The sequence below is a fragment of the Ostrinia furnacalis genome, unplaced genomic scaffold, assembly GCF_004193835.3.
Source record: "Ostrinia furnacalis isolate ACB-3 unplaced genomic scaffold, ASM419383v2 OfSCF7348, whole genome shotgun sequence".
Lineage (NCBI taxonomy): Eukaryota > Metazoa > Arthropoda > Insecta > Lepidoptera > Crambidae > Ostrinia > Ostrinia furnacalis.
This window is the reverse complement of record NW_021137587.1, coordinates 108,949-121,290: the sequence shown is the minus strand read 5'-3', so window position 1 is coordinate 121,290 and position 12,342 is coordinate 108,949.

Here is a 12,342-nt window from a genome sequence, read left to right as displayed (position 1 = left end):
TTCAAATCAAATCAAATCAAAATCATTTATTGCATAATGTAGGTCTATACTTTTATGTACTGAGAATAAAGGAGGATTTCTTCTGACAAATAAACATACCTCCTCAATGTAAATTGATGGGAGGGTTAGTAGATTTAAGGATTTAAAGTAAGGTTTACAACTTTCAGTAGGTTTAATTTGACAGATTGATCGTATGCATTTCTTTTGGGCTCTGAAAGCTATTTCCCTGTCCGTAGAATTTCCCCAAAATATAATACCATATTTTAAAGTTGATGAAACTGTTTCAAACTGGTCGCGTCATGTGTGGTCTCTCAACGGACGTTATGGCAGAAACTTAGTTGCAGTTTCGTTGCAGTTGCGTTTCACCGTCTGTTCTGGACCTAAGGTTCATTAAACTAAGAAGCTTCATTGTACTTCTACTAAACTTCATTAAGTATTGGGAAAGTAGATAAATTCAAGGTTGCCATAACTTCAGTAAACAAACTGAGGGTAGGCATAATATAGAGCCTAAAATGTCAGTGAAAGTCGAAAATATAAATAGAAACGAAATATGTCAAGATAGAGAACGTTTCAAGCTCAGATCATAGAAGGGAATAGATGTGAAACGGGGGCGTGGCGCGTGTCTCCGCGATATGCCCAGAAACGAACATCGGCCGCGTAGCTAGGTTAGTCGCGATTCAGTCGTACTAAGGAAATGTTCTCCGATATTTTGGATAATGCGTCGTTACGTGCAATAAAACAAGTGAAACGAAGAACTACAGGAACAATGGAGTCATTTACTACATGTAAGTATTGCAAATCCATTGGTATTTTGCTTATAAATAAAAAAAACTAAACATTTTTACGAACGAATTCAGTGCCGTAACAGTTACTGCGATATCGAAATCAGTGGTGATAAAAATTCTAACACACTTGTACATTGACGATTTAGTTAGCAACCACTTTATGTCATGCTCAACTACTGCGCAATGTATTTAATTTCTTCCGATATCCACTGTCGTGTGAAAATACACAGTACGGCCGCATGTGCCGGTCGTAACATAGTGCCGTGCTCGTGTTCTAATGCGGTTTCCTATTATCGATAAATAGAAGTAAATTATAATTTTCTATTTTGTAATTTTAAATAAAAAAATGATGTGTTACTTGCGATTATAAGATTTTACAAAAAAAATAATAACAGTAGAAGTAATTAGTAACTGTCAACTATGTAATTACTATAAGAGCTAGTTGAAAGCCTAATATAGGCATTATTTTTGATAAACATATGCGGTACGCAGATCGCCATAATTAAAAAGTAAATGCGTGATAGTAGTTAATAATAACGTATAATAATAAAAAGGTTTTCATACATAAGCATTTTGAGAAACCAGTTTCGAGCCTTGCCCCTAGCGATTTAAAGTATCGATATCTTGTTGACTTCATTTTATCTTTGTTCTCTCACTAGTTTTCAAAGTGTGCGTCACGTCACGCGGCCATTGATTGGCCATAAGGCACGCTTTCTGGCCAATCACAGCACTTTTAAGCCGGTTGCACATGTTGTCGTAGACTCTCAGTCGCTTTGTTTTTACACAGTTGAATGTGTGTGTGGGAGCTGTGGTGGGGGAAATGTGGGGACACTGGTTCTCGTTGTAGTTACGCGCGACTTCATATCTATTCTCTTTCTATGATCTGAGGTTTCAAGTCTCGCTTCCTGCGGAGGAGGAAAAATATACAAAACTGACACGACGACCCGTGTCAACGTATTTTTTTGTGATGTTCAAAAAGATTGTGGATTGAATTTTCCAGCAAAAAATAATTAATAACCTCTAGGCATCTTGGCAATATCTGTGTGATATTATCGAAATCTGTTTAGCCATTTGTTCGTGCTGGAAAATTTCAATGTAATCTATATACAGTGTGTCCGGGCTTGTAGTGATCAAACTTTAATGCTGCCGTCCAATCACTATAATGCCGTTAACCCACAATTTGTCAATTTTGACTTTTGAATACCATCCGAATCAGAAAAAAATGCTTAATCTAGCACTATTATCGAAATGTTTATATCTTGTTTAGTTCCTGAGATAAAAAAAATAAGAAAGCCGCTAACTGCTTGGCCTCTGCAAGATTACATAACTAAAATGCAGTTACATTACATTTCTTAGCTTAAACGCGGTTAAGCGTCTTTAATTGTTATTAGAATTAAAAATTTAAGAAAAATTACAAAGCTTTATTGCCGTTATTTACAATTTCTAGTCAATACAGCCGTTAAGGTACTTTAACGACAATAGTGCTAAGCTGCTGTTTGCAAAGCTTTAATAGACTCCTCAAGACTAAAACGCCGTTAAGTAAAATTATTAGACTTAAACGCAACAAAGGTCCAATAACGGCATTATAGCTTTGTATTACATGAATTTATTTATTAAAATTGCACTAGTAAATTCACCATGAATGCTAACCAAATGTAACAATCTATGTGTTTTTTACATTTTTACAAGACTTAAATGCCGTTAACCTACATTCCTAAACTATAATGCGGCTATGTTCAAAAAGTTGAATAAGGTGTTCTAAGCGTCGTTGCGTGCGTCGATCACTCAGCTCAGTCAGAGTTACTGATGTGCCGCTGATAACGCTCCCGGAAATATTCCTAGCGTTCTCAACAAAATAAATTTAGTTTTAATTTTATGTTTGTTGTTTATTAATATGTGATGTGCAATGTTTCTATGTTTTATTATCTAAGACTAGTCGTTATAAACAAGGTATGAAACGTGTTAGTGAGATATTGCTGTCTTGTCACTATTTTCGTGGCTAATGCGCACTGCAACTTTAGGACACGGCAGCGTGGTAATTGAGCATCAGTGTGCCTTTGAGTTTTAAATGATAAGAACACGTTGCGCTTTGTTTTCTAATTTTAAAAATTAGTAAAAGAAGCCTGGTGTTCGATCATTTTACTTGTTCATTTTGTTTTACATCTTCTATGTTAGACGAAGACATAACATTCGTTTATTTCAGGCAAATGTCGTTCAACGGCTGGACAAAGGTCTCCTCAAGGATTTCCACAACGATCGGTCCTGCGCCGCCCGCATCCAGGCACCTCTTCTGACCTTTACCAGATCGTCGATCCATCTAGTAAGGGGCCTGCCTGCCCACACTACGTCTTCAGGCTCGTGGTCGCCACTCGAGAATTTTTCTACCCCATCGGCCATATTCAGCTCTGCCACTTGATTTTCTTCTACGGATCTCCTCATTTCTGATTCGAGCACGCAGGGAAACTATGCTTGGCATAGCACGCTCCATCGCCCTTTGGGTGACCTTGAGCCTTTTTATGAGGCCCATAGTAAGCGACCACATCTCAAATCCGTATACTATCACTGGCAACACACACTGGTCACAGACTTTTGTCTTAAGACACTGCGGTATTTCGGACGTGAAAATATCGCGAAGCTTCCCGAACGCTGCCCAGCCGAGCTGGATTCGACAAATTACCTATCGATAGCTTACTTTATTCTGATGAATAAATGTCATTACAAGTTTTTCTCTAAAACTGATAATTTGGCTAGAAAAAAATATTTTCTATCCACGCAGTACGCCGGCAGCGTTCGGATCGGATATAATGACGTCATCGTCCCCGCGCCGGGCGGTCAGTGAACTTTTTTAGTAATTTGGCCATAACTTCGTCAATTTTTGTCGTAGAACAAAAATTTTTGCAATGTGTATTAAGGATTTCTTAGCCCTATAAATCTGCATTCACAGCTAAAAATCGAAATGATCCTCATTCATATTAATATCTATACAGTGTGAGTCACGTTAAAGTGTACATATGAAAATATGTGAAACTAGACCTATTTTTATCGATAAAAAAGAGGTCAAAAAATTTTTGAGATTTTTTTTAATTTTTTATAGAATTTCTTTTCTTCCAATTACTTATTGTAAAGAAAACATAATAACTTTTAAACTAAGCGGTATATCCTGATAAAATGAAAACAGTAATAATGCTAAATAACAGGCGATACTAAAAAAATACATGAAATACCTAGAAAATGCCAACAAATAATAAAAAATGATACTTTTTGAAAAAAATCTGCTTAAAAATTCGTATTTTTTTGGTTATTTCATAAATTTCTCCAAAAAATGCCCCTATAACAGGTAGTTTTTATTACTTTTTATTATTTTCTATCGTATTACTTTTGTAAAACCAAAAATTGCATGTCTCTATCCCTATCACAACGTTTGCAATGATCGTTTGAACTAAGCCTCTCCGGGCGCGCTATTCAACGCTTCGTTAACAACGGAACTGAAAGTGACTCTAGATTTGTAATTTTGATAAAGACAAGTTAGATTTTAAATAAAAACAAAGGATTTCGAAGTAAAATAAGCATTTGNAGTATTTTCATCGATAAAATTGTCTATAGATTACGCCATTAAAGTTTGATCACTACAAGCCCGGACACACTGTATATAAAAGAAAGTCGTGTTAGTTACACCACTTATAACTCAAGAACGGCTGAACCGATTTAGCTGAAAATTGTCAGGGAGGTAGTTTAGAGCCAGGAGAAGGACATAGGATACTTTTTATCCCGTTCGAAATAAAAAAAAGTCTGCTTATTTATTGCCATTAGGGCGGAACAAAGTTCGCCGGGTCAGCTAGTTAAAAATAAAATTCAAAAATTTAAACAAACGCAGGACCGTACATTGTGGAAAACCTTGGGGGAGGCCTTTGTCCAGCAGTGGACGTCATTTGACTGAAACGAACGAACGAACACAAACTTTACTACTACTAAGTTCCTACATAAATAGGTACATACGTAAATGAATAACCAAAAGTAGAGCAGTCAAATATTGAATATTATAAGAGGTACAAAGAGAAAAATTCGAAAAGAACACTTTATAAGAGTGCATTTTTACTGAAACTTCATGATTTTTTCAGGGTTTTTAAAAACCACAACCAAAATTATTAATAAGATTATTTACTTTCTTCAACTTACATCAACATACAGAACTTACGCAAGTACACGCATCTACTGTATTGAAAAGTGAAAACACGAATGAAATAACATTCATCTTTCATTCCCCAAAAAAAAGACAATCAAATTCAAATCAATCTGACATGGCAGATAAGATAAAGATCTTTCTCACCAAGTAAATTTATATCCACAGAAGTTAAATCTAGTGATACAGAAGCAAAACAGTTAGTTGGTACTTACGAGCTGTTCCCGCGTTTTTCTCCCGCCGCTCCCGCCCTGTCTCCCGGGTTGAGAAGCGCAAACAAAGGGAAATTTCGCACGCAGCATCCTGGCTGCCGCGCATGCGTTCTGAGCTGATCCTGGAAACTACCTTGGGTTCTCGAAGGGTTCTCGCTTTGGGTAAAGGTCAAAACACAGGTTGTTTTAACAGACTTAAAAAAGAAATTAGTGACTTAGAGCAAGTCAAACTGCCTCTGGTAAATTAGAGAGGGTCGTTTATGCTCATGTAGTAGAGACTAAATGACCTGATGTTGATATTCAAATGATGATTTGAAAAGTACTGTGAAAATATATTTAAATAATTTGAAAAATCAAACTGTCTAAGATGAGAATCGAATCCACGACCTTTCGCTTGCCGGGTACTTTGAGATGCAACTCTATAAGCTAGAATTTTTATAATAACTATAAGGAAACGATAATTTATAATTTACATAGTGAAAATTTATCTAACTACATAGATTTATTACATAAATACCTAAATTTCTTTATTTGAGTAGTCTAATCATGTAGGATCTACAATTTAATTTATTATTATTTATTTATTATTATTATTTGAAAAGAAAATTCAAAATGATAATAAAATCGTTTTAAAGTTTAAAAAGACAAACAGTAGAGGTTCAACGAAAGCTTGTACACGAATCATTTATTGAATTCATTTTGTCGAACCTATCAATAACTTAGTGCTATCAACTCTTATCTATTTTATGACCCAACTATCCCAACTAATATTATAAATGCGAAAGTAACTCTGTCTGTCTGTCTGTCTGTCTGTCTGTCTGTCTGTCTGTCTGTCTGTCTGTCTGTCTGTCTGTTACGCTTTCCCGCTTAAACCTCGCAACCGATTTTGATGAAATTTGGCATAGAGATAGTTTGAGTCCCGGGAAAGAACATAGGATAGTTTTTATCCCGGTTTTTGAAACAGGGACGCGCGCGATAAAGTTTTTCTGTGACAGACAAAATTCCACGCGGGCGAAGCCGCGGGCGGAAAGCTAGTTTTAGCATAAAAAATAGTATTCCCTAGAAGTAAGCTGATTATTTTTGTATAAATCCCTAATTTTGGCGTTCTAAAAGTTGTCTGAAAAGTCTATCATTCAACTGAAAGTGAAGAGTACCTACTTGTATACGAAAATTCCTAAGTCGTTCGCTGAATTTATTAGACTACTTATTTTAAGACAAAGGGTAAGTAATAAAACACGCTATTTTACACAAATTACTCATTATTATTTTGATAAACAAACACAATATTTCACATTATAGTAAATACTGAACTTTCACATAAAACCCTTAGTAGGTATCATTTGAACATCTTTCAGTAGAATAAGGCCTGAAATAAAGCATCTACAAGCGCTAATTTCAACTTTATTCTCTACATTATAAGAGTCTAAAATAAAAAATACAGTTTAATAATACCATTTCTACTAACTCCACATTCTTGACAGCCTCAATCAAGTTTTTTCTTTGTTACTTTTCGTGTAAAGTTTCTTTTTATATAAAAGTTGTTAAATATTTCGTAAATATTTACATCAATGCATTTGTAGGATTCCATACAGTTGCGGTATTTTGTTTGTTGTTTGCAGGGCGTGCCGATTTTTAATTATATTTTGATGGCATTGTAGAGTTCGTTAGTACATCAGCTTATAACAACATTTGTATGTATATTTACAACTATATTAGCACAATGTTTAGCTTTATTAACTACTAGCTTTCCGCCCGCGGCTTTGGCCCGTGGAATTTTGTCTGTCACGCGCGCGTCCCTGTTTCAAAATCCGGGATAAAAACTATCCTATGTCCTTCCCGGGTCTCTAGTTTAAGTCTCTATGCCAAATTTCTTCAAAATCTGTTCAGTGGTTTACAGAGTTACCTACTTTCGCATTTATAATATTACTATAGATTAGTATATAATCAGATAGTATAGATATACAGGGTGGAAACGATAAGTGATCTCACTCGATTATTTCTAAACTACACAAGATATCGAAAAACTGGTTACTGATCCTGAAAGTGTTTAACGAGCTCTTTCTAACGGTATCAGTAATAGGTTACAAAATTAACTGGATCTATCCGAAAATTCATTGTTTTCAGCCAGATCCAGTTTATTTTGTAACCTATTATTCATACCGTTGGATAGATCTCGTGAAGCACTTTCAGGATCAGTAACCAGTTTTTCGATATCTTGTATAGTTTAGAAATAATCGAGTGAGATCACTTATCGTTTCCACCCTTTAGATACTGTCATCCGTACTGTAATAAAATCTCAAACTTCTCTGGCAGTATTCGTTAGTTACTATTGTTTTTGTAAGGGTTGTGGTTTCGAATCCATCTAAGGACAAAATAAATGTTAGTGTGATGAGCACCAACATTCTTTATTATGATTTCTAACAATAAAAAAATATGAGTAGGTAGTTCACACCAAATAATCATCTTTTTAACTAATTTAAAAACCATTGTTATGTTTCGGGAGTTGGAAGTAAGATAGCCAGTTTCTGTGGTTGAGGATTCCGAGTGAAACTCGCTTCCACAGTTCCGTCAGCCTGATCGTCATTTTCTATCAGGTATGTCCGTTCTCTATGGTGAATAGTAAAACATAATAAATACAAATATTTGCGTTATTTATATTGTTTTAAATAATTCATAAGGTATTTATTTGTATCTCATACAAACCGCTTTACGCCCGATTTCCATATTCGATCTTCAATCCAAAGATTTTAGCAATCTTCAAATCTTAATCTAAGAAACCAATCTGTAGATTGGTCTCCTACCTGCTTTCCAATAATGTATCTCAAGAGCCCCAATCGTTTGATCTGCTCGGATAGCCCAGCTTAGTCTCCATGATAGCATTCCTTAGCAAAAAGCCTTTTTACCCAATCCTCGGAAAAACTGGAAAAACAAAAGAAGTAACAGGATCAAGCTGCATGAATGGCGAGAAAAATGGTCGTTATATATGACACGCTTTGTTGTGGCGGGTTCACATCCTGTTGGTGACAACCTGAAAAATGTTACTAGGTATGTATTCTCTGAAAATACTTAGCCAAAAGTGATTTTCTTTTTGTCTGTTTTAAAAAATGGTCAAGGATGAAACTCTACGTTATATGTAGAATACTTACCTACACTGGGTCACTTTGAAAAGTTTGAAAAATAGTATACCTACATTGAATATGGTCCAAATTAGTCTATTTCACTATTACTTATAAAAGCTTACTTAAATTTTGTCAATGGACCCTTTCGGCACGGACGGAACACGGAGTTCCTATAAATTCCCTTACTACTTATATAAATTTTAAACGACTAAGTACGTTGCGGTGTGAAATGATTGATTGTTTATATTCGATTAACGACACTCTATTAAAAAGGAGACTGCAGACATGAAAGGTCATTTATTAATATTAATATTAATCCTTCAAGCTCCGCGAATGTAGACACAATAGATAATCAATTGTTATGACATTAATTAATGCCGTCCTGGGACTCAAGCGGTTAAAGAATGTACTAAAAGGAATAGTCTACCAATATCCGGCTCGAAGGATATTTTCGTAGTCATGAAAATATTTTGTCATTTAACGTTATATTAGAGATGGTCCTTCGAGCCAGATATTGTTAGACGTTTGGATCATCTACTGTAAATAAAAATAAGACTAAAACAAGATTTTAATTGAATTGTAAATGATTTTATATTTAACGTTTAATTAAAGGTCGTCCTTCGAGCCGGATAGTATAAGTCTTATGGATCATCCAATATAAAAAATATCACTCCTTGATAAGATTTTAATTGAATTGCCAATAAAGTAAGTACGCTCCTTTACCTTCATCCGCGTTTGCATACGGCCCTGTAAAGGTCAGAATGCAACCGAAAGTGGGTCACGCGATCGATACAGGCCAAACTTGACATGGGCTGGTTTAATCGATAATATGTTAAACGGATTGACGGATTTCGTGTTGTTTTCCGTTGATATTAAAATAAATGTAGTGGAATAAAGTTTAACGACTGGGATTCTTTTGATTTGTTTAGGTATTGAACTAGGTTAATTAGTTATTAAAAATAAAAAGTTATACATATTACCTAGCAGATGTTTGGTTGTTTAATTACCTACTATTTAGGTACAGGTTCTGAGTTCGATTCTCCGATGGGACATAATAATAATATTATTATAATGAATGAATAACGTGTAATTAAGTATTAGTGGAAAATAAAAAGGCATTTCGGCATGGTGGCACTATGCTGGCATTCAACGCACAAAATCCACTGGCATGTCAAAAAGTCTGGATTGTAGGGCCTTATTACCTATACCGCAATTTGGTATAGGTATTTTGTTAGGCTCATCAACGATTTTAGTGTGTGTAACGTGCTTATTTTGCGATACCCCTGTATAATAGGTACAACTACATATTATGGGAGATAAAACGTAACATTGGTGATAACATCGATTTTTATTAAGAAACAAGTGAACATCAAAGTTTTGCGTAGGTACCTAATACTTAACTAGCGAATATCTAGGTAGGCTAGGTCACGTACCTACTGCAATTTCTTGGAAAAAGCAGTGTCATTTAGACCGTCCAGCTCCAGTTGGTGACGCAACAGACAGCACGCTTCCCGCGCGTAATCGGTTCCTGGCGAGGTGACAACTATATGCGCGCTCGCTCGTCCTCAGACCTCTCTCGAGATAAAGTTTTGAAGAAAACAGATCGTTCGTTTCAGCCGAATGACTTCCACTCCTGGACAAAGGCCTCCCCCAAGGATTTCCACAAAGACCGGTCCTGCGCCGCCTGTATCCAGGCACTTTCTGCGACCTTCACCCAGGCCCCTCTTTCCCACTGGGCACTTTGGGCAAGTACCCAGGGCCCTGCGACCAAGGGGGGCCCTACTCAAAAGACCTTTCCCCATGATGATATGGGCCCCCCTTGATCCTTAAGTGCCCAGGGCCCCTAGTAGGTTAAAGACGGCCCTGCCTTCACCAGATCGTCGGTCCACCTAGTGGGAGGCCTGCCCACACTACGTCTTCCGGCTCGTGGTCGTCACTCAAGAACTTTTCTGCCCCAGCGGCCATCAGCTCTGCGAGCTATGTGCCTCGACCACTGCCACTTGATTTTAGCGATTCTGCGGGATATGTCAGTCACTTTGGTTCTCCTGTGGATCTCTAACAGATCATTTTGATAGAATCCTGCTGTCTTTTGTGGCAGTACTCCTTGAGGAAAGCTACTACCAGCAGTGGACTGTCCTACCAAAAATTTAGGTACTTAGTCTGGCATTAAAAACTCATTTTTAAATAGCACTTTTACACAGTTTTAACAACACCACTGCTTCGGGACAGTAAATTTTAATGAGCCAGTCCTAAATTACACATGGTTTTAGGTCCGCATTACAAAAAAAAACCTTAAAACTTGCTTCATTCTTAGGCCCAGAACAGACTGTGAAACGCAACTGCAACGAAACTCCAACAGCTAGTTACTTTTGAGTTGAATCTAAGTTTCTGCCATAGCGTCCGTTGAGAGACCACACATGACGCAACCAGTTTGAAACTTTCAGTTTCAGTTTCATTCATCAGAATCATCACAAAGTTGCAGTTTCGTTGCAATTGCGTTTCACCGTCTGTTCTGGGCCTTAGTGTCAAAGGTGTATTCTGTCATTTGATTTCTCTACATTTAAATTGAAACAAACAAAAACCTCAACCCGAGTTACCTCAAGCTATGACTACTTTTCTGTGTCTCATTACCTACTTACTCGATTTTCAGGGTAAGAATGAAGATTATTCAGATATTGAATCTGGGAATTATTAGTTAGCGGTGTCCACTACTCAATTGGATTTGGTGGGAATATCACAAGGCTCACAATGATATCCCGGGACGCGTCGGGACGTGGTAATCCCGCTGCGAGGCCGGATCTCGTCACATCCCCCCCCACGGATGTCGCACGCTCCCGTGGGAGACACCGCTCGTAAGGGGATTCCTATAATACTAAAACTGGGGAATTTGGGACGCTAGGTCATATGTGAGATAGGACTGTAAAGTAGTGCTTTTATTTCGTTGCAGCGAGTTTGAATCTCACTGGGACGTAGTTAGTGTGGTAAGCACGAGAATTTATATCCCAAAATTTAAAACGTGGTTATTAATTGTCTATTTTTTTAGTTTACATATGTGTGTTGCCTTGTCGCCTTTTAAACGTTACATCCAATCTTATTTTATAATTTCAATCCTGACTCTTATGGGGTTCGAATCCGAGGTGGTCTATGTACCATTGAATGACACAATATTATCAATATTCCATATAATAATAAGTCTATGTTAGATGGGTTTTCAGAAAAAAGTCTTTCGAAATATAGGTTTTCAAAAAGTATGGTAAGCAGTTTCAACTTTGATGATTATTTTTGTAACAAAGTGGGAAAGTGTTAGGATGTAACTTTTAAGATGAATTTAGGATATTTTATATTAGTTTAATGAGATTGATAAAGTTGTAATACAAAAAATTATAAGGTAATATAGAAATTCAGACTGAAACCCGTGGAGACGACGAAAAAAATTAGTTGTTTTAAAATAAAATGAATAAAACTTCCAATCATGCTGCTGTAATATTGATACCGGAGCCATATTACTTTTTACGATCGTAATAAAATTATAGATTTCTATCTATACCCCGTCTGGGAATCGAATCCAGTACCTCTGGTCTAATCCAACAATCAATATAATAAATGTTCACCAAATAGGAAATAAAAGAAATAAAAACGTAGCATGTTATTTTATTATATTCAACTTACGTATTAAATATCACTTTCATTTACTTATAAATATTTACATTTTAAACATTTATCTATTATGCTTATTTTATTACCTATTAAGAATTAATGTAACAAATTATTATGACCACTCCACCGTATAAAGTGGAAAAGTTTCAATGCAAAAGTAGGTAACTCTAAGGCCCAGAACAGACGGTGAAACGCAACTGCAACGAAACTGCAACTGCTAGTTACTTTTGAGTTGCGTCTAAGTTTCTGCCATAGCGTCCGTTGAGAGACCACACATGACGCGCCCAGTTTGAAAGTTTCAGTTTCATTCATAAGAATCATCAGAAAGTTGCAGTTTCGTTGCAGTGCCTTTCACCGTCTGTTCTGGGCCTTATATCTAAAAAGAAAAG